The sequence below is a fragment of the Choloepus didactylus genome, chromosome 19 (assembly GCF_015220235.1).
Source record: "Choloepus didactylus isolate mChoDid1 chromosome 19, mChoDid1.pri, whole genome shotgun sequence".
In the NCBI taxonomy this organism is placed as follows: Eukaryota; Metazoa; Chordata; class Mammalia; order Pilosa; family Megalonychidae; genus Choloepus; species Choloepus didactylus.
Window position 1 is genome coordinate 20,222,019 of NC_051325.1, and position 22,211 is coordinate 20,244,229.

Genomic DNA, 22,211 nt, shown 5'->3' on the forward strand with positions numbered 1-22,211 from the left:
CCCTTTTCTATTTTTAAATATTCTCCATTAATAAAGAGTATTTATTTACATAGATACCATTTCTTTGAATTCTAGGTCAGAAAAGTTTCTACTGTTTATTTAGCTCTATTATTTGTAGAACTCCTTCATGCCAGTAATTCAAATTCAGAATGCTTGATTAAAGTATTTAAATTATTGCTGGTGCCAAGTTGTATCTAAAAATTGTCAGTGGAAGAATTATTTTGCAATACATTATTAGTAACTCTAAACTGTAATTATTTTCAACTATTATTCTTTGAATTCTAAAAGTTATCTAAAAACTTTTTTAGCTATAAATTATATTTAATGAAATTTTAAAAAGAAAATGTTTTCAAATTTTATAAAAATGTTTTGTTATTACAGGTATCGAAGCAGAAAAACATAATAAAAAGCTAAAAGAAAGAAATGTCACCACACAGGTAAATATTTTTCTAAATCATTCTATTTTTCCAATAGAAAGTTGAGGCTCAGAGTTTCTTAAATGAGTAATGGTTGACTATTGTTTCTGTTTTTTAATTTTTTTAAATTCTCAATCAATTTCATTCATTCATTCAACAAACATTTACTCACTGTGAGAGAATAAGACCTCCATGGCCTGCCTGAGGTCCTAAATTAAGACAAAAAGGACCAGGACCAAGTCTGGCTTAGAGAGGCACAGATGCTTATTAAACATATTGACCTCATGATGTCTTCTAGCATCTTGGAAGTAGGGGATTCAACATTTTCAGTCTATTGTCAACCCAGCAGCCAGGATAATCGTCTAAATGTAAACAATTTCAAGTCTCTCCTTCACTCAAAACCCTTTAGTAGCTTTCCATCTCATGTAGAGTAAAACCAAAGATGTTGCAATGGCCTGCCTTATCAGCGGGGTGGTCTGGCCGCACTCTTTTCTCTCTGGCGTCATCTCCTACTGCTGTCTGCTCTCTCCCTTGCTCACATCTTCCTAGACACACCGGGATCCTTGCTGGTCCTCAGACATGCCAGGCCACCTGTGCCAGTTTGGATATATTACGTCCCCCAAAACGCCATTATCTTTGATGCAATCTTGTGTGGGCACACATGTTAATGTTGATTAGATTGTAATTCTTTGAGTGTTTTCATGGAGACGTGACCCACCCAAATGTAGATGATAGTTTCCATGGAGGTGTGGCCCTGCCCATTCAGCTTTGGCCTTGACTAGTTTACTAGAGCACTATGTAAGCTCGGACAGAAGGAGCGAGCTTGCTACAGCCAAGAGGGATAGTTTGAAGAACACACAGGAGCTGACAGAGGAGCTGCAGCTTACAGAGACATTTTGGAGATGGCCTTTGAAAGCAGACTTCTGCTCCAGAGAAGCTAAGAGAGGACAAACATCCCAAGAGCAACTAAGAGTGACATTTTTGAGGCGCTGCAGCCTAGAGAGGAACGTCCTGGGAAAAAGCCATTTTGAAACCAGAGCTCTGGAGAAGATGCCAGCCACATGCCTTCACAGCTAACAGAGGTTTTCCGGACACCGTTGGCCATCCTTCAGTGAAGCATTAGCAAACCAGAACATCACCTTTCTGTCTCTCTGCCTGAAATGTCTGTCACCTTCTCAGGGCTTCGCTCAAGCGTCATCTTTTTGGAGATTCTTTCCCTGCACATTCTTTAGATCTGCAATCACTTTATCTAAAATTGCAAACCCTACCCCAATACTATCCATCTGCCTTCTTTGCTCTACATTTCCTCTTAGAATCATCACTATATCACATACCATGGTTTATTATGTTTATAGTCACTCTCCTATCACTAGAAAAGCAGCTCCATGAGAACAGGGATTTTTGACTATGCTGTTCACTGTTATTAACTAGAAGAGTGACTGCCCACATGGCAGGCACTCAAGAAATGTTATTGATGAATAAATCTTAAATCCAGATCAAAGGAGTAAACTTTGAAAAAAAAGTTTATATAAATTTAAAACTCTTTTCTACATTGCAACATTTTCTAGTCCCCTCCAACAATACCTCCTCCCCATCACCATGACTGCAGCATCCCCAAATTAGCAAGGAGGTTATCATCTGCAGAAACAGAAGTGATCTTGGCCTACAGCTCAAAAATTTATCTTTGGGCAGGTGGAGGCTGAAGGGACAGGAGTCTCAGTGGTCATCTTGCTTTCTCTTGTGGGCTCTTCGTAGCTGGTGATATGCAGTGCCAGCCCAGTGACACTAGAAAGCCACCTTTGGAACCAAGGAGCTCCTTACTCCTTGGGGTCAAGGATGCTGCCCAGAACCCTAAGTGTCCTTCCCAATGTCCAGCATTAGTCAGTGAGGCTTATATGGCAAATATAGAAGAGGACCTCAGCTTTACCATATATAGCCTAGGCCCAAAAGAAAACTGTAAACTATTTTAAGAGATCTCAGAATATTGGAAAGTAGAAAAAGCATGACAGATACAAAGATAAGGGTATCTATTGTACACTATATACCCCACCCATTTCCACTGGACTATTTGCTTTTTTAAACATCCTTAGCACCAGCCTCATAGGACACAGACTGCAAGAAAAATGAAAAATGGCTATGATGCAATATTCCATTATTTCCACACCACACTGAAGAACACAGAATAAGGCAACCTCAGTTCACAGAACTTGCCATATTGGTTCGCAATTCCCTTGAATAGGATATTATCTGGCTGAAAACACCTTTCCCCCTATCTCAACCTCAAATTCTGGTTATCTTTTATAATAATTACCATTTGCATTATATATATTTTTAAAAACACCTGCCTGAGTTGAGCTGCTCTTTCCCTTTTTCTCTCATTCTTGCTTTATAATTTTTTGAGTCACAAAAGAATACCCAGTCCTCCATGCCCTCAAGACACATTTTTTTAAAACACACAAAGACACTTAAAAAAAAAATGTTTAGAGACACTTTGTCTTAAGGATTTAATTTTTTAGGAGCTCTGTGGATTACTGCCTTCATTGAAGAAAGATGGTGATCACAGAAGTACCAAATGTACTACCAAGGAATAACTGAGGACCCCTAAGGGGGCAATTCCAGTGCATGACTGAGGGTTCATTATGACAACCACCACCCACCGGCACAGCCACAATGAAAACTCTGAGGACAAGCAGCCCAGCTCTCAGCATTGATGGTTTTGTTAGAATGCTCATGTCCACTCTCTACTTCTCCTCATCTCTTGTTTTTGAGATTAACAATCTTGTTCCAATAGATGATTAGATTATTTTCCACATTTTTGATACTTTGACTTATGTCATTATATTCAGGATTATGTCCTTACAGCTACTAACACTTTAAATTTTATAAAACCCATTCATATTTACTATTTATGCTTCTTAACAACTTTATGAAGGATGTCATTAGTTATTTAAATAGTTAATCATTAGCCCCATTTTGCAGGTTAGAATAATCAGGCTCATTCAAACTGAAGAGGTCTTCATATGAAAATTTTTCAATACCCACATTCATTCAGCATGGTATCTACTATGTGTCACATACAGTTATTGGAATTTGGAATTTTGGTATTTCCAAAAGGTTCTAGGAAAGGTGGGAACATCCTCCTAAAAGAGGATATTTGTGGCAAATATATGATAGTCCTACTGTAGCAGAGAATGTTGATGACTTATCAAAGTCTGTATTCTTCTTCCTGATACCCAGAGAGATTATGTTTCCCAGCTCTCCTTGAAGTCGGGTGGGGCCACGTGACTGAACTTTGGCAGATGGAATGTGGCTGAAAGCCATGTGGGTCACTTTCGGTCCTGGCTTATTAGAAATAAGATAACAAACCTAAACCAAACCAAACCAAACCAAACCAAACCACTTTTTACAAATGATCCTCTGTGCCCTCTTCCTTCCTGTCTGCTGGATATCAGTGCTCAGCTCAAGGAGGCTCTGGAACCCGCATGTTTAGTCGACACAGCCTTTGTCTGCCTGGTTCCTGAATGACAGCATGGAGCAGAGATCCACTGACTGAACCACCTGCCTGTTGATTTTGAGCCTTTATACACTGTGGGTCTATTTGTTAACATAACAACATTTGGGACAAATCTACACTTAAAAATTTTTTTGGTTGTTTAACTGAAATTCAAACTTACCTGGGTATCTTGCCTTTATTCTTTGCTGAATCTGGCTACCTTGAACCACGTTCAAGGTCCTTAGATGGCTTCACATCCCTGCATGCTCTGGCCTCTGAGCCACTGTTCTCATGTCTTTGCTAACACTGCTCCTCTTGTTCAAGTCCATACCAACCTTACCGGCTTCTTGCCTTTTTTGGATTGAACCCACCACATACCCATTGCTGGCTGTGCCCTTCCTGCTCCCTGTCCTTGGAAAACTACTCAGCTCTGCCCTTTGAGCACAAAATCAGCCATCAACAATCTGTAAACAATTGGATTTGGCTGTTTTCTACTAAAACTTTATTCACAGCAAAAGGCACAGGTTGGATCTGGCCTGTGGGATATAGTTGCTGATCTCTGAATTAGAACTTGGTGTGGCTTTCTCTCCCTCACTTCATTCAATCATCTGTTAAATGTTATTTCTTCAGAAAGACCTTCTACAATCACCTCTCAAAAAATCACACCCACCTTACTCTATCCCCTTAAACTGCTCTGTGTTTTTATAGTATTCACCCAAGATTATATCATTTATTTACTTTGTTTATAAACTCCATGAGGGCAGAGATGTTGTCTATTCTGTTCATAGCTATACTGCCAGTAGTTAGCATTCAATAAATACTTGTCAAGTGATGGACGGACAGAGGTATTTTTGATGTTCCATTCTGGGAAGGCTTTATGCATACTGGAAAGTGACCTTGAAAAGAGGAAGTTTAAATTATGGTACTGAAAAATAACAAACAAACCAATAAGAAAAAATTCTTGACTCTCCTTGGAGGTAGTAACTGACAAAAGGAAATTTTGTTGTCTTCAATGTAATTTTAAGGAAAACTATACATGTAAACCATGAATATTTACCTCTCTGAATCTTTTAATTTTCTTTCTTAAAATCTGCAATAATTTTTACTATCCCCAAAACAACCTCCAAGTCCTTCACCCTAATTAAAATAAGTTTATTAGATAACTTCTGAAAAGTACTTTGGGGATTTTTTTTTTACATGCTCTTTTTAGCAAGTCACAAGATTTTCTCTCTTTTCCACCATAATAAATGTGTTGTAATGTATAAGCAAGACCATCATCTTATCTTCATCTTTTTTTTTTTTTAGCTCACACAATTGATATTACCATGACAACTTACCAGTGGCAGAGTAAATTGGTTAAATTCTCCTACTATTTTATTTGTAAGATTTAGGATTTAATGCTTGGCTCTGCATTTCAGATGACAATGTAATAGGTTTTAAAATGGTTTCTATTTGTAAAAGATGTGAATTCTTAAACTGAAGGAAGTCATCTGTCTTTTTGATTTGGGAAAAAGCAGGAATTGGAGTAATTGCATTAAATCGGTATTTTTGCCATGAATAGAGGATTTTTCACTTTCCTGTTATTTCATTTGAAAAAGTTACACATGAAAAAAAATAAGGAAACATTTTTCTTTGTAGGTATCAGGAAACGAAATCAAACTATTTTTATCTCACATATTGGAACGAAGACTGATAAAAATAACCAATAAAAAGGAAAATTTTTTAGAAAAAAGGAAGAGTCAAAGTAAAGGAAGGATAAAAGGAATTCAAAATAAGGATCTGTTGAAGAGAAACAAAAATTATTGTAAGTAGAATTCTCTCTCAAATGTAAATTTAAAATGACTTCATGTATCTAAAATCAAATTCAAGTTCCTTTCTGAAAAGTTTTAGAATATAGTCATAAATGTCTTTACATACAAAAACCTTAAATTTTGTCAACTTCTGCTCCCATCTTAGATTCAGAATTTTTACTGAAAATAAGGTTGCTAATCAGGACTCACAGGAAAAAAAAATATCGAAAATTATGTAGATAAAACATTTACTAGCTATTCTGCTAACAGAAACCCTCGTGCTTCAAAGTAGACCAAAATTAATATAGTGCCCTTTTTCTTTTTCTAGTTTAGCAATTTAAAACCTTTCCAAATGAAAACATACCTGATTAATTGATCAATTTTTCTGGATGTAAGTTGACTGATTTCTCTGGATGCAAGAAGATTCTAGAAACATAAATATTAACTCCATAGATTTTGTATTAAGGCATTAACTGGTGCTCAGTTATAAAATTTAAGAACAGTTAACCTTCAATATTTAAGTCTGATGCATGAAAGCTTTCTCTTTTCTAATGCATATGTATAAATTACCATTTTATTAACTTCTCATTGATGAGAGGGAAACATCTTTGGCAAAGAAAAATTGAAAATTTCAGTTTTTGATGGCATTATAAAATGATATATACATACCAAATTTATTTTTAATCTAAATCATGTATCTCAAAACATTCACTTGACAACTTTTTGTCATAGAGACATGGCCTGCCTTTTATTTAGTATAGGTTTAGTGATTGGCATTCCTAGGATAAATCACACCCATATTGTATCAACTGTGATTTCCCATCCCAGGTTTTTAATGGAGTGAGAAACTAAAGACATTTATGGAGCAATCCATGGGCAGAATCCTTCTAGACATTTCCCCTCAGTCTTTTATAAATGTTTCACCCACAATCAAATTGGATGATATTTTTTTAGTGGCTCTCTTTTACCAAAGTGGTCCAATTTCCAATTATTTTACATAAAAAAATTCATGTTTTGTTTTTTCATTTATATTTAATAAATTTACACATTGTTTAACTAAATTCTACAATTATAATAACAGTACAACTGGCATAAACATGTTTGGAAACAAATACCACTCACTTTTGGAAAGCATACAAGTGGCAGGAACGGAAATGCACAAGTGTATTAAAAAGCATCCCACTGGCTGCAAGCATTAGTGTGCCATGGACATCGGTAAAGGAAAAGCATTGATTAATTTGGCAGATAAGGTAGATAGAGGTTACTAGAGCTTCTGCTATTTAAAAGAGAAAATAATGTCATCCTTCCAATGAGATCCCTTTCCCTTCAATTGAAGTGGTTATATTACACCTAATAATAACAATAACAATATTTAACAAGCTAACTCTGAGTAGTTTCTATATTGTTTGAAGTGCTTTACACAATTTAAGACAAGTTACTATTATCTCTGCTTTATAGTTATGAAACCTGAAGCACAGAGATTTAAAGTCCTTTGCCTAGGATCACAAAACTAATATTAAGTAGGGAAACTGGGATTTGAACTTAGATTGTCTACTGCCATAGTTCTAGCCCTTCATCATAATGCCTCACAAAAGCAGGCTGACAATATTGAGAAATTTTAGTCCCATGCTTCTCAAAACAGATTTGGGCAAACACTTAACTCGATGATAAACATGCTGCAACTTTCGAGCACTAAATTTCCTTGAAAGTTTTAGGGGGAAAATAAGTAATGGTTAATTATTGAAAACATTTTTATTTCAGGACTAACAGCAACAGTGTATGGAGTAGATTTCAAAATTCACATTTGGAATTATCAAATCTAAAACTTCAAAGAAATGTCTTGCTCTCCTCCAGACTTCCAGGGAGTGTGCATACATTCATTGCTGTCCGTTACAAATATTTCCAAGGACATTTGAGAAATTTGTCTTTTATTAGCCATATGTGCCGGTTTGAATGTATTATGTCCCCCAAAACGCCATTATCTTTGATATAATCTTGTGTGGGCAGAGGTATCAGTGTTGATTAGATTGTAATTCTTTGAATGTTTCCATGGAGATGCACCCCACCCAACTGTGGGTGATGACTCTGATTGGATAATTTTCATGGAGGTGTAACCCCACCCATTCAGGGTGGGTCTATATAAATGAGCCATATAAATGAGCTGACAAACAGAAGAAACTCAGTGCAGCTGAGAGTGACATTTTGAAGAGGAGCTACAGCCAAGAAGGACCCTTTGAAAAATGCACAGAAGCTGAGAGAGTAGCTGCGGATGAGAGACAGTTTGAAGACGGATGTTGAAAGCAGACTCTTGATCTGGAGAAGCTAAGAGAGGACAAACACCCCAAGAGCAACTAAGAGTGACATTTTTGAGGAACTGCAACCTAGAGAGGAACGTCCTGTGAGAAAGACATTTTGAAACCAGAACTTTGGAGCAGACGCCAGCCACATGCCTTTCCAGCTAAGAGAGGTTTTCCGGACACCATTGGCCATCCTCCAGTGAAGGTACCCAATTGCTGATGTGTTACCTTGGACACTTTCTGGCTTTAAGACTGTAACTGTGTAACCAAATAAACCCCCTTTATAAAAGCCAATCCATTTCTGGTGTTTTGCATTCTGGCAGCATTAGCAAACTAGAACACCATATTATCCATTCATCAAGATTTACATAAATTAACAAATGTGACCACTGCTGATAAGAGCAATACATGGAAAATGAGAACCAAGGGATTCCAGAGGAGGGAAAGATTCGTGTGGGGGCTGGCAGGACTCTTATTGATCTTAGTCTCTACTTGTCTTATATGACAGTCTTGCTTTGACAAAGATTTTTTTTTAATTTTAATATTTTAAGTGCATTTTTTCACAGCTATCCCAAAAGATGAGCTCATTGAACAATGGAAGAGGTGACTCTAGGCATGACCTAGAAATGCTGACATGCTCAGTTACATGACATGTTTCCTGGCAGGAAACAAATGGCACATTCAAATGGGGTCATTTGAGAAAGGTTTAATAAAGGGACTATTTTGAAAGGTGGGGATAGGATGTAGGGAAACCAGTGTACCCTCCAGATAGTAATGGCAACGGCATTATCACCCCAGGCCTGAAGGGTCACAGGAAGTAGTGGCTACTGGTATGCTAGGAAAGAAGCATGGGGTGCATGGAGAGGACTGTCTGACAGCAGCTATGATCTTAGGTGATGTTGGGTCAGCCAAGAGCAACCCAGACTGGGGAAACAGGAGATAAGTACCCCTGGTTTACTCTCTTCTTACCCTTTACACCTTCTGCTGGTGGCTTTCTGGTGGGGAAGGGAGCTCATTTGTGCAGCCTATATGAGTCCGTGCCCCAGACTACAGAGCAGGATGCAGAAGGATGGAGAGTGAAGCTGGAGATGCAACCAGAAGATACCCAAGACACCTGGATTTCCAGACAGGGTTGATTAGATGGCATAAACTAACAGGATGAAGGGGTAGTGGCATACATAGTGACAGCATGGTGAATGATAGTGAACATCAAGAGGAAAAAATAGAAAAACTAAAAAGCAAACACAGGGGCACAGTTATTAAAAGTAAAATTACAGAACCTTAGAGTAAAAAGGGAACTTTAGAGATCATCCAGCCAAATACCTATCAATAGGTCCTCCTGGCAGATGTCACCAGCTTCCACTTAATATCTGTGATTTAAACTCACTGCATCACACAAGGCAGCTTGTGGCATTTCTTAATACATCTCTTAGAGAATTCTTAATTTACATAAACCCCAATCACTTCCCAATCTTAGCATGAGTCAGTGTTAAATGATGGCAGCTGGAGTTGGGCATAACAGTCCTGTTATCTCTGGCCCCACATGGAGCACAGTGCACCACTGCTCTACCTCGCTGGACAGTGTGGCTTTTGCACATTGCATCTAAGTTCTGTTAGATGTTTTTTTGGCACCAACTTGCATGATGATACCTAATGAACTTAGAGCTAACTGAAACCTTTAGTTGCCTGTGTGTAAGTGAGGGTTCAACCAGAGAAAAAGAACTAGTAGGATACACACACACACACACACACACACATATATATATATACACATACACATATATATATGCACTTATTGCAAGAAATTGGCTTATATGGTGGTGGGGGCTGGTTAGGCAAGTCCGAAACCCATAAGGCAGGCAGTCATAAAGGCAGGCTGGAATCCTGAGAACAAAGTGAAGCTGGTGTCCACAAGGGAAGCCTCAGTTTTGCTCTAAGACCTTTCACCTGACTGAATCAGGCCAAGCCAGATAATCTAGGATAATCTCCCTTACTTAAAATCAACTAATTATGGACTTTAATCACATTTACAAAATACCTTCACAGCAAAACAAAGATTAGTGTTTGCTGTATAACTGGGGGACCATAGCCCAGCCAAGTGGACACATAAAACTGACCAGCACAGCCAAGTATCTCCTCATCCTTCCTTACTTGTTCATCTAAATTTCTGAATCTTAGAGTAAGATTTTACATTATGCCTATGAAATTTCTTTGTGTTCGTTTGAACTGTTCTTTGTGTTCTTTGTGTTCGGTTTGAACTGTTATTCCAACCTGATGACATCAATTCATTCTATATTCTCCTAGTTTTTCTCCTAGTTTTCTGTCATACAAAATTTTGAATTACATACTTCAACAAACACATGTTCATAATCTGCATTCCTGTGGGTGTGAACTCATTGTAAATAGGATCTCTTGAAGATGTAGTTTTAATTCAGGTGTGGTCCACCTGAAGCAGGGTGGGCCTTAATCTGAATAACTGGAGGCCTCATAAAGCGGATCTGGAAGTCACAGAAGCCAGAAAGGAGAGGACATCACCATGTGATGGGAGGCAGGTGTACAAGCCCCAAGAATTGTGAGCAGCCAATCCCAGAATGTACAGACTCTGGGAGAAACCTTGAGAATATCTGGATTTGGAATTTCTTCTAGACACAAAACTGTGAGCCAATAAATTCTTGTTGTTTATACCAAACCACAGCAGCCTAGCAAGCCCAGACACATGCCTTCCAATCCTTTACCCAAGTTCTTGTTAAAGAGGCTAGCAAGACAGGGTCAAGGATAGAGCCTAGATTCCATAATAATCCATCATAAATCTCTAGATTTGAATTCATCCACCGATCAACCAGATAAAATCTAAACGTGATGAGGGTCAGAAATTTTTTTAGGATGCCTTGTAAATGTGTACTAACTTTGTTTGAGAAGACACCTTAATAAGCATCTGTGGACAGAAGGTGGACAAATACTTCCTCTCAATCCCCACCCACAAACCCCACACAGAAGCCTGCTGTCCCTGATGCCAGGGCTTCAAGCATGGAAAGAACTTACCCTGTGGAGCCAGGGAGAGGAATTTAGTCATTTTGTTCTTGAAAGGGAGGGAAGAGAAGAGAATGAGAGAAGAAACATGGAGAGAGAAGATGTGAGGAGACAGAAAGGTGGTGACCAGCTGAGCTAAACTGAGAGGCTAATAACACTCCAAATTTGGGGTACCCCCCATTGATATTTTTAAATCAGCAATGCCTTAACTTGCCCATTAAAGTTGTTCCTGTTACTGGAATAAATCATCTTCTCTTTCTGCTCTATGAAATCTTCAGTAACGTCTGCCTTCCTCGTCAATACTTTGTGGGAGTGAATATTCTTTTGGGACAACTCAAAGAGATGTTAAGTTTCACTGTGAGTCAATGCAATACAGCCTAGGAACAGTACCTATGGAATCAGGAGTTAAGAAAGTAGGGGAAGACTTGAGAAACTAACCTTCCCTGGGAGAAGAGCTGGAACTTCACAGGCCATGGAGTTAACCATGTTCAATCTAGTTTCACCCATGGTGTCAAAGCATCTCAAATGACATGTGGATTACACATGGTTATTGAGCTGGCTAAAAACATTTTTGAACCCTATTCTCATTTGATTCCCACTCAACATTTTGTGCACAGGATATCATAAAAGATGGTGGATAGGTGTTCTATATAAATGCTGCTTTCCAGATCTATCAGTCCTTCAGGAAAGAGAAGCAAGATGTAACCTAACTTATTCTCAAAAACCTTTCCTAATTCTAAGTGAACACATTTCCTTAATGGAATTCTCACAAACCACGTATAAAAATCGGTTGAAGATATTAACATTGAGTTGTGTTAATCTAGATGGTTTCTAGAATATGAATATATTTCACCACCTTTTGAAAACAGGGAGAATATTTACCCACTTTCCAATCCTCTGCCCTGTGTCCCTTTAGTCAGATTTTCTCAAATATAAAAAAATAATATCTGTGCCTTGTTCTGTATCTGTCACAGAGTTATAATGAATAACTGCTGAATTAAATTGAGTTGAATTCTTTCCATATAGAGCTAGGATTTAAACCTAAATCTTCTGACTCCAGACTCAGCATCATTTCTACAATAAATTACAAAATAGGAGCTACATAAAAATAACAAAGCCTTACATTTTTAGAATACCCTTGAATATGGTTTTACACCTTAACACAATGCTTTCACATCCATTTCCTTTTTTTTAATGGCAAGTTCATTTTCCCTCAGGAAAATAACTTCAACCACTCGTTCTTCCTTCTGAGTCAGAATTAAGTGTAAAAGAGTAATTATCCTTATTAAATTCTTAGGAAGACAAATCAATGATTAATCAGGCCATCAGAGGGACAGAGCATATTCCTGCCGGCCACTGGAACACTCCTTTTTCTGTCGATCCTGACCAGTCCTTCCTGGCATCCCTCAGACTTGATGAGCATCAGTTTTGGCTTTCGTGCCCAATCATTACTGAGGTCTTGGTTGGAGAAGGTTCTCAGAACCCTACCTTAAGCCAGTCTTAGCATTCTCTTCTCTCGCTTCTGTGGTCTGTGACCAGCTAAGCTAAGTGTAGTCATTGGCACTCCACTTTTTTGGTTTTTGGAATATCCATTTGTGGCAGAGACTGTGAAGGGCCGTTCAGATCCCCGTTTTGGTGAAGGACTTGTCGTCCATTTGCTGGGAGAGCTGTGGTCAGAGAGCCTTCAGCTGTCAGTCCCTTTGGGGACTGCTGCCTCCCCCAAGGTAACTGACTAATGCAGGCACATAAATGCCTGAGCATCTCAGCCCAACTCTAAGGGGAAAACTCAAAAGATCCATTTTAGCTCCAGAACATCCTGTGGGGTGAGCCCAGGGTTTTAGTGCACCAGCTTCTCCCTCTGCCTAATCCAACTCCTTCCCCTTCCTTTTCACAGGCATGGTTCCCAAGCACCCTTCTTAACAAACACCCTCCCCTCTTAGGATCCACTTATCAGGAAACCCAACCTGCACACCATTTGATACCTTTTCTACTATTTATTGAAAATTTTTCTTGAAAACAAGTTTCATGAAAACGAATCGATTTAAAAGAAAACAACCAAAGTGCTCCTATTCTAGCAAATGGTGGGCTAATCTAGTGTGAAAATCTTTCAGCCACAAATATCGGAAAGTGATGCCTAACATATACCAAAATTTTGTTTTGTTTTGTTTTTTAACGTAGAGCAAGGCTCACAAGAAAGTCACTGAAATACCGAGGTCCTAGAAATGATGAAAGATAAGCATGAGAGATCATGTTTTTGTCAAGCTGTGATCAGAGCTGGTAGTGGCCAAGCCTTGGATTTTAAAGGCAAGGCAAGGAGAATAGACATTGGGGCTTTTGAGAAGGGAATTGGAATGAAGAGTTATGAATAAAGTGGAGGGTCTCATAGAGCCACTGTGTGTAAGTGAAAGGAGGGATTAGGAAAAGCGATGAAAAGCACCACCTACCAATACAGGCAAACATCAAGGATGTTTGTCTCCACTTAGGATCTCACAGGAGAAAACAACTCCCTGAAAAAACCTCCGCCACAGGCCTGCACCACATACAGATTTAGATTTGAATTTACACCATCTGATTTGTTTTTTGTGTGTGTGTGTGTGAGCACTTCTAACCTAATATCTTAACATATAAAACTTTTCTTTGGTCAATAAGATGATAATATCTCGCAGAAGCAAACACAAACCCACTTTGGAGAAACAGCCCCACAATCATGGTTAATGAGAATCAGTCCCACATAAAAAGCCCTGTTGAGAATATGCTTCAAGAAATTTTTACAAAATGTACAAGTAAAAAGAAAATCTACTCAGAGTGAGAATCAAGCCCCACACCCCACCCCCAATAAACACACACACACACACACACACACACACACACACACACACACTAGAAAGCATAGCACCCAAGACTTGATCTGGCAGCACAATAATCTGAAAAAAATCTATGGAATAAAGATATTTTTAAATGGTTAAGAAATCATGTAAGAAATGAACAAGAAAAGAAAAGAACAAGGCATCAAAATGAAAAAGAAACAGCCAGCTGTGAAAAAGTACCAAAATGAACTATAAAAATGAAAATTATATGCACTTAAATTAGAAGTCAACAGATGTGTTAAACGTAAGGTTAGTCATAGTGGAAGGGAGCATTGATGAATGAAAGATCAAAAGATACTGTCCTGCTGCACAGAAAAAAAAGAATTGAAGGATAGAGACTCTTAGATTGAAAGAAAATTACTGTACTCAGCTATATACTGTTTGCAAGAAACATACCTAAAACAAACTGAAGGTAAATGGGTGGAAAAGATATCCCAGGCAATACTAGTCAAAAGAAAGCTGAAGTTAATTTCAGACAAAATAGACTTCAAGGTAAAGGCGTTAAAAGGGAGAAAGAAGTCATCTCAATGTTAAAAGAAACAATTCATCAGTAAGAACTGATAATCCCAAACTTGTACCTGCCCAACATAACCTTAAAATATGAAAATAAAAAAACACAGTTTTGCAAGAAATGAATAAGTCCAAAATCCTTGTTGGAGATTTTTAATACTCTCAGATATTAATATTTCTCAGACAAGAAATCACTGAAACTCTAAAAAATTTGAACAATACACTTAATCAAACTTGATCTAATAGATATATGGAATCCTATTCAACAATTAAAGAATATATAGTATTTTGAGAAAAGAAATAAAACCTTTATAAAAATTGACCACTCGCTCGGCCACAAGTTTTACCATATATTAGGCAATCTATATAATTCTACCATGTTCTTGATCCAAATGCAAAAAAATTACAAGCTATAAATAGGCAAAAAAATAACCCTCTATGCCTGGAAATACTAAAAACACTTCTAAATATGGTTTAAAGAAGAAATTATAATGGAAATCTGAAAATATTTGTAATTGTTTGATAATGAAAATATCACACATTAAAAATCACAAGATGCCACTAAAGCAGTAAGTGGAAATTTATAGTTTAAATGCATATTCCCAATTCTAAGATGCCAAAATTATAAGATATAATATTGTTTATGTACCATTAAGAAATAAAACTACTGCTTATTAAACATGATATTCTGTTTATTGTAAGATGCATTTCTATTTCAGGGATGAAATGTTAAAAAAATATAACATCTTAGACTTGATGAAATATCTAGTATTATAAAAAAAGAAATATTAAAAATCAAGGAATTAAATGTCTAACTTTTGCTGCTGCAATGAGAGAAAAATATAAAAACAAAAGAGCAAAGGAAAAGAATGAAGCAGGAAATACATGCAAGTTACAGTAGAGATTTTTTGAATCATTGGAAATAGTAAAAACCTTTAGAGATTTTTAAAATCACAAGAGACTATTATAACAACTTTATGACAATAAATTTGAAGACAGATAAAACTGGAAAATATCTTAGGAAAACATAGTTTATCAAAATTTATTCAAGAAAAAAGAGGACACTAACAGATTTATAGCAATCAAAGAAAAAGAGTCAGTAGTTTAAAAGACTACTTTTAAAGCAAAACAGAACAAAACAGAAAAAGCCCAAGTCCCAAAAATTTTTCTTTGTAATCAGGTTCTAACAAATCCTTAGAAAACAGATAACCTCTACCACGTGCAAACTATTCCAAAGAATAGAAAAATAGGGAACTCCTCCCAAGTTACTTTGAGTATATAATCATAATATGCGAACTGTATACAACCAGTTCTAGAAAGAGAAATTATAGGTGAGTCTCATAACCATAGATGAAAAATATATAAATAAAATATCAGCATATCTGGATTTAGCACCAGGGTGTATACCACTAGGATGTATACCATGAATACCACTATGGATTCACATTTTTAAATTTACTAATATAATTCACCTTTTAACAGATAAAAGGCAAAAACCATATGAACATTTCAATAGATGCAAATAATGCATTTGAGGAAATTCATCACCACTTAACATAAAAATTCTTAGTAAATCAGGAATTAAAAGTTAATTTCCTGAACCTAGTAAAGAATATCCACCAAAAAGCTATGACAAAAATATAAATAAGGTTAAAATGTTAAAAGAATTCCCTTTAAAGTGAAGGAAAATATAAGGATGCTCTTACTCAGTGCTTTATCCTAACATTATCCTGGAGGTCCCAGCCGTGGCAGTAAGTCAAGAAAATGAAACAAGTATTGAAAGGAAGAATGACATGATGTCTACATAGAAAAATCCCAGAAAATCTATTAAACCATGATTTATAAGTTTCAAAAGGTTGCTGGATATAAATATGAATATATAAAAACCAATAGCATTACTATGTATGTACTAAAAACAAATAAAAAACAAAATTATTTTTAAAAGATAGTATTTAAAATAGCAATAAAAACCACAAGGTACTTAAGAATGAATCTAATAAAAGGTATACAAGATGTAAAAAGAAAAGGAAAAATGTAAATCTTTATTGGCGAACATTAAAGAGGCCTGAATAAATGAAGTGGTCTATGAATAAGAAGACTCAAAACACTAAAATATCATTTCTTGCCAAATTATTTTTAAAATTGTCCAAAGGGATTTATAAATATATATATTTGATGTGTGTATATATATATATATTTTTTAAGTCTAAACATAGACAAGATAATTTTGAAGAAAAATGAGAAGTGGTACTTGCCCTACTAGATTCTTACTATAAAATATTTGTATAAACAGTATGGCATTGGCACATGGATGGATTGAAAAATAGAAAAGAACCTAGAATCAGACTCATATATACAAGGAAACTTGATATGTGACAGAAGTGGAACTAAAACTCAGTGGGGAAAGGATCAACAGATGTATGCAAGAAATTGATTCTCATTTGGAAGAAGAGTAAAATTAGCCTATCCTCACCTCATACACAGAAATAAATTCCAGATGGATTAAGACTTGAGTGTGAAAATAAAAACTTTAGTAATTTTAGAAAAAAATCTTATGATATTGGCATAAAAAAGGATTTCTTAGAAACGGCAAAAATGAAACCAGATCGTAATAAAATTTAACTACTTTAACATTTCAAACTTTAATAAGTATTTTTTAAATCATAAAGAGTGGGGGAAAAAAAAACACTACAGTCTGGGAAAAAGTTAAGAATTCTTTAATCAATAAAGAATTCTTATCCAATGTATATATAAGGAACATCTACAAATTAATAGGAAAAAGGCAAACAATCAAACAGAAAACTAAACAAAGGATATGAATAGGCAATTCTTAGAAAAGGAAAACAACCAAAGGCCAGTAAATATCTTTAACTTCACTAGTAATTGGGGAAATGCAAATTTTACAACAAGGACATAACATTTCATACAGATTGTCAAAACTAAAAGGTCAGACAACACCATGGCTGATCCAGAACGTGAGGAAATGGGAACCTTATACGTCACCGGTGAAAATGTAAATTTGGCACAACCTCTTTGTAGAGCAATTTGGTAACATCTAATAAAGTTTAACATGCAATATACCCCACATCCGGCACAGGTTCTTTTAGAAATATACCCTATAAACACTCTCACACGTGTGTATTAGAAAAATGTGTTCAAGGATTTTCATCACAATATTGGTTTTGGTAGTATAGATGTGGAAAAACCTATCAGTAGAGGAACGCATAAATAAACTGGTTTATCCATACAATGAATACTAACCAGACAATTCATATTAGTTAAAATGAATGAGGCCTGCTTATACTTCTAGATGGATAAATCCCAAAAAGTGACAAAGCAAGATGCAAAAGTATATAAGCTATGATGACACTTACATAAAGTTTGGAAGTAATACTATGAATGGAGATATATATATATATATATATATATATATAAACATAAAAGGGCTACATACAAACTGCAGGATATTAGTCCCCTCTAGGAAAGGAGCAAAGGAAAAGGACATTGGGAGGAGGCTTCAGGTGTGTCTGTAACCTTCTATTTCCTTAAAGAGATATGTAAAACAAATAAAGCAGAATGCTAGCATCTGTTAAATTGTGTGTGTGTATGGAGGGAGTGGGGGGTGATGGTAAGGTATATGGCTGTCCTTTTATTTTCTGGATATTTTTGTTATGTTTGAAATATTTCACATTTTTTTTAAAGAAAAATACTGTATATAGAAATCACAAGTATCACTTGTGGCAAATAGTCTCTCTCTCTCTCTCCCTCTCCCTCCCCTCCCCCTCTTTATTTTTATATATATCCAAATATCTATATATCTATGTATCTAATCTATATATGAACTATCCAAAACCTTAAAGTTCATCTGTGTACCACTTAAATTTTATCTTACATATCCTTTGGGAAACAGTGGTCTAAAGTGGTACAAATTAGCAAGGGCAGTTTAATGTCAATCCAGCCACTTTTGCAGACACTCTTACCTGCCCCCCCTCCCCCAAGAGCCACAGCACGTCACCATCTTTCCCTGCTCTCTTCTGCTCCCGTTCATTGTAGCAGGTCGTCCTGTCGCCAAGGCCTCCCACAGGCACAGTCTCTTATATGATCACATCCAGACCAACCGGGCTGGGTACTGTCCAGTGTGCATGATGATGCATCAAGATGAGATTAGGTAGAAGAATATATAGTATACTTTTTATACAGATTTCCATCAGAAAATAGTCAAAATAAAAAGGACTATGACTCATGTAATGGCAATAATGATTTACATGAAATACAAATTCTCCACAAGGGCATACATGATACCTGATTATGATACATGATACTCTACATAAACAATCCATTGTTTAAAATACTTATAACAAATTTCAATAAACATGTAAAAACAAAACCATATTTATGGATCTGTTTTTCAAAATTTCCATCAACTGATATTTAACTTTGTGTTGACCTATTATGTGAATGCAGCATGTTGTGTATCTCTGAGAGGCAGTGTCACACAGTGGTACAGCTCAAACTGTGTGTTTTAGTTTGCTAATGCTGCGGAATGCAAAACACCATAGATGGATTGGCTTTTATAAAAAGGGGGTTTATTTGGCTATACAGTTACAGTCTTAAGGCCAGAAAGTGTCCCAGGTAACACATCAGTAATCAGGTACCTTCACTGGAGGATGGCAAATGGCGTCCGGAAAACCTCTGTTAGCTAGGAAGGCACGTGCCTGGCATCTGCTCCAAAGTTCTGGTTTCAAAATGGTTTTCTCCCAGGACATTCCTCTCTAGCAAGCTTGCTCCTTTTCAAAACGTCACTCACAGCTGCACTGAGTTCCTTCTCTTTGAGTCAGCATGTTTATATGGCTCCACTGATCAAGGCCCACCCTGAATGGGTGGGGCCATGCCTCCATGGAAATATCCCATCAGTTATCATCTACAGTTGGGTGGAGCGCATCTCCATGCCAGCAACCTAATCCAAATGTTCCAACTTAATCCCCACTATCACGTCTGCCCCACAAGATTGCATCAAAGAATATGGCTTTTTCTGGGGGACATAATACATTCAAACCGGCACACCGTGGAACTGGACCGTCTAGATTTGACCACTGGTCTTCTGAATAACAACTGTATGACCTTGGGCAGGTCACTCTGCAGGGAGACACTGTGGGTCTTGAGTCCTTGCCCAGCAAGACCAGAATGACTCGTCACACCGGTTTTGTTGCAAAGGAAAGTGACTTAATAGCCAGCAGAGAGGGGGAATGTCCCAGTCTCAAATCTGTCTCCCCAAAGGGTTGCAAGAACTTCATTTATATGCATTATTGGGATTGAAGAAAGCTAGGGAGGAACAAAGGAAAAACAGGGATTCTTTGGGAAATGAGAAAATGAGAAAGATTAGGGAGTACAATCTAGTTCCATTTGGGTTAACAAAATTGCTTGGATGTGTCAACACCCCTTTCCAGCATGAAGAAGTTAAATAGCCATTGCCCAGGTATCCCTGAAGATTGAGAGAAAGATCAAATGAGAGGGAGGAGGTGTAGCTGAGAAATAAGGATTTAGTAATTGATTATGACTACTGAATTATTGTATGAGTGTTTCTTTTTAGTTGCTAGTGTAATGGAATAGACAGAAGGAAGTGCCTGAAACAGTTGAACTGTAATCCAGTAGCTTTGATCTTTGATAATGATTGTATAACTATACAGCTTTCATCTTTGACCACTGATTGTAAAAACCTTGTGACTGACACCCCTTTATCCAGTATATGAGTAGATGAGTAATAAAATAAAGACAAGCATGAAAAAAAAAGAATAGGTCAGGAATATGAGGAAAACATACCTCTACATAAAATATGGACAGCAGTTATAGTACTACTTTAATAACCTTTCCATAAATTGTAACAAACATAACTACTGTTAAAAATAGTAGAAATACAAAAAAAAAAACCAAAAACGTTAATGTCAACGAACAAATTTTCCACAATAATTCAAGTGTCGGTGGTGGGGTGGTGCATGGAAATCCTGAATTTTATGCATGATTGTTCTATAAACCCACACATTCTCTAATAAAAATAAAAAAATTGCTTTGATGTGACTAAAATATAAACATTTTTTCTAGAGATAATTGGTCATTTGGTCAAGGCTTGGAAGTCTGTTTTTTGTTCACGTTGATTGACAGAAAGATTGGGAAAGATTAACATTTAACTGTCTTATCAGCATAGCCAGGAACTAAGAAACTTAATTGCAATGTGTTTTTACAAGGAATAACAAAGAATAACACTGTGTTCCCAGCATCAAGGATGGGAACTGAGAGACCTAGTTTCAGGGGTTTTTCAACTCAAACTCTCTGTCACTACATTGCCTCATCTGTAAAATGGGAATGACAATAGTCCCATCCTCTTAGAGTCAGTGAGAAAATTAAATACAAAGCACTGAAAGTTGCCTAGGACCTACTGAGTGTTAATAAATGTTAGCTTCCATTATAACATAATATATGTTGGTTTTGATTCCTCTCTTGTCTTCTTATAAAACATAATTCTTTTACTAAATTAAGAGATTATTTAATCAAATCTTGTAAGTCAGTATCTCTATTATTTAAATTTTTGCTTAGCCAATATTTGAACAGGAAAATGTTTACTTATAATACAATTTGTCTACCACTTCCTAGCAATACCACTGGAGGTATTTATGTAGATAAGAATGATCTGGGCCGCATATGAAATAGTTAGGATATGCAAATGTATAGAGCCTGAAATTAGAATAAAGGTTACCGGGAATAGGAGTGCGGGTGGGGAATGGGGAGTTAGTGCTTAACTAGTATAAAGTGTCTGTTTGGGATGATGGAAATGTTTTGGAAATTGATGGTGGTGATGGTAGCAAAACATTGTGAATATAATTAACACCAATGAATTGTATCCTTGAAAGTGGTTAAAACGGGAAATTTTAGGCTGTATTACCAGAATTAAAATTTTAAAAATCCTTGAAACTCTGTATTAGAGTGAACTCTAATATAAACTGTAGACTAGAGTCAATACTACATAGCCAATAATATAATTACAATAATATTTTTTTCATCTCTTGTAACAAAGGTACCAATGTTAATAATAGGGAAAACTGTGGGCAGGGGACTACATAGGAACTCTTGTACCTTCCACAAGATTTTTCTCTAAACCTACAACTGCTTTAATGAAAGAAAATTGGGAAAAAAAAAAAAAAACAAGAAAGAAAGAAAGAATGATCTAGGGACAAAGTAAACTTGATTACTGTAAATATCTGTGCTCTTATGCAAGTGTATTTGAGGTGATTGCATCGTTTTCTGACTAAATCCTTTGCTGAGTCATTCTTTCTTGGATGGAATGTTATTTTTAGTAATGGATCGTTATTCTCCCTCTTTCTCTGGGATTATATCTTCTTGGCACACACTAAGGGCAAATGTGAAGAACACTTCTGATGCATTATTCAGTAAATTAGAAGCTGGAGTTGGTTTATATTAAATACAACTGAAATTAGACAAGAAGGATGCAGTATCTTGTAGGCAAGAAAAGATTTTCCCATTTTTATCTCTTTCTGTTATTTTAATGGTGAAAGCACCTGACTTTTAGTTAGATTAGAAGATATTCATCTTCCAGCTCAATTGACAGTTCTTTTAACTCTCAATAACCCTTTATGTGGTCATGACATAAATACATCTTGACATTCAAAATAATGAATATTATTTTTCCCTTTTACTTTTAGATGGTATTTATTTATTTATTTAAATGTTAAGATTTTAGAATTTGTGGTAAGAAAGAATTTTTTTAAATGGGACCTTGGACATTATTATTTATG

The 22,211-nt window shown here is 36.3% G+C and overlaps 1 protein-coding gene across 1 annotated transcript in view; it reads left to right on the plus strand.

Moving 5' to 3' along the window:
• Positions 1–389: 389 nt before the first annotated feature.
• Positions 390–22,211, plus strand: part of SEL1L2 (SEL1L2 adaptor subunit of ERAD E3 ligase) — a 78,462-nt gene continuing 56,640 nt past the window's right edge. Inside the window, exons 1-2 of the mRNA XM_037812254.1 lie at positions 390–437; positions 5,548–5,713. The gene's annotated coding sequence lies outside the window, so the exon portion shown is untranslated. The remainder of the gene's footprint in view (positions 438–5,547; positions 5,714–22,211) is intronic.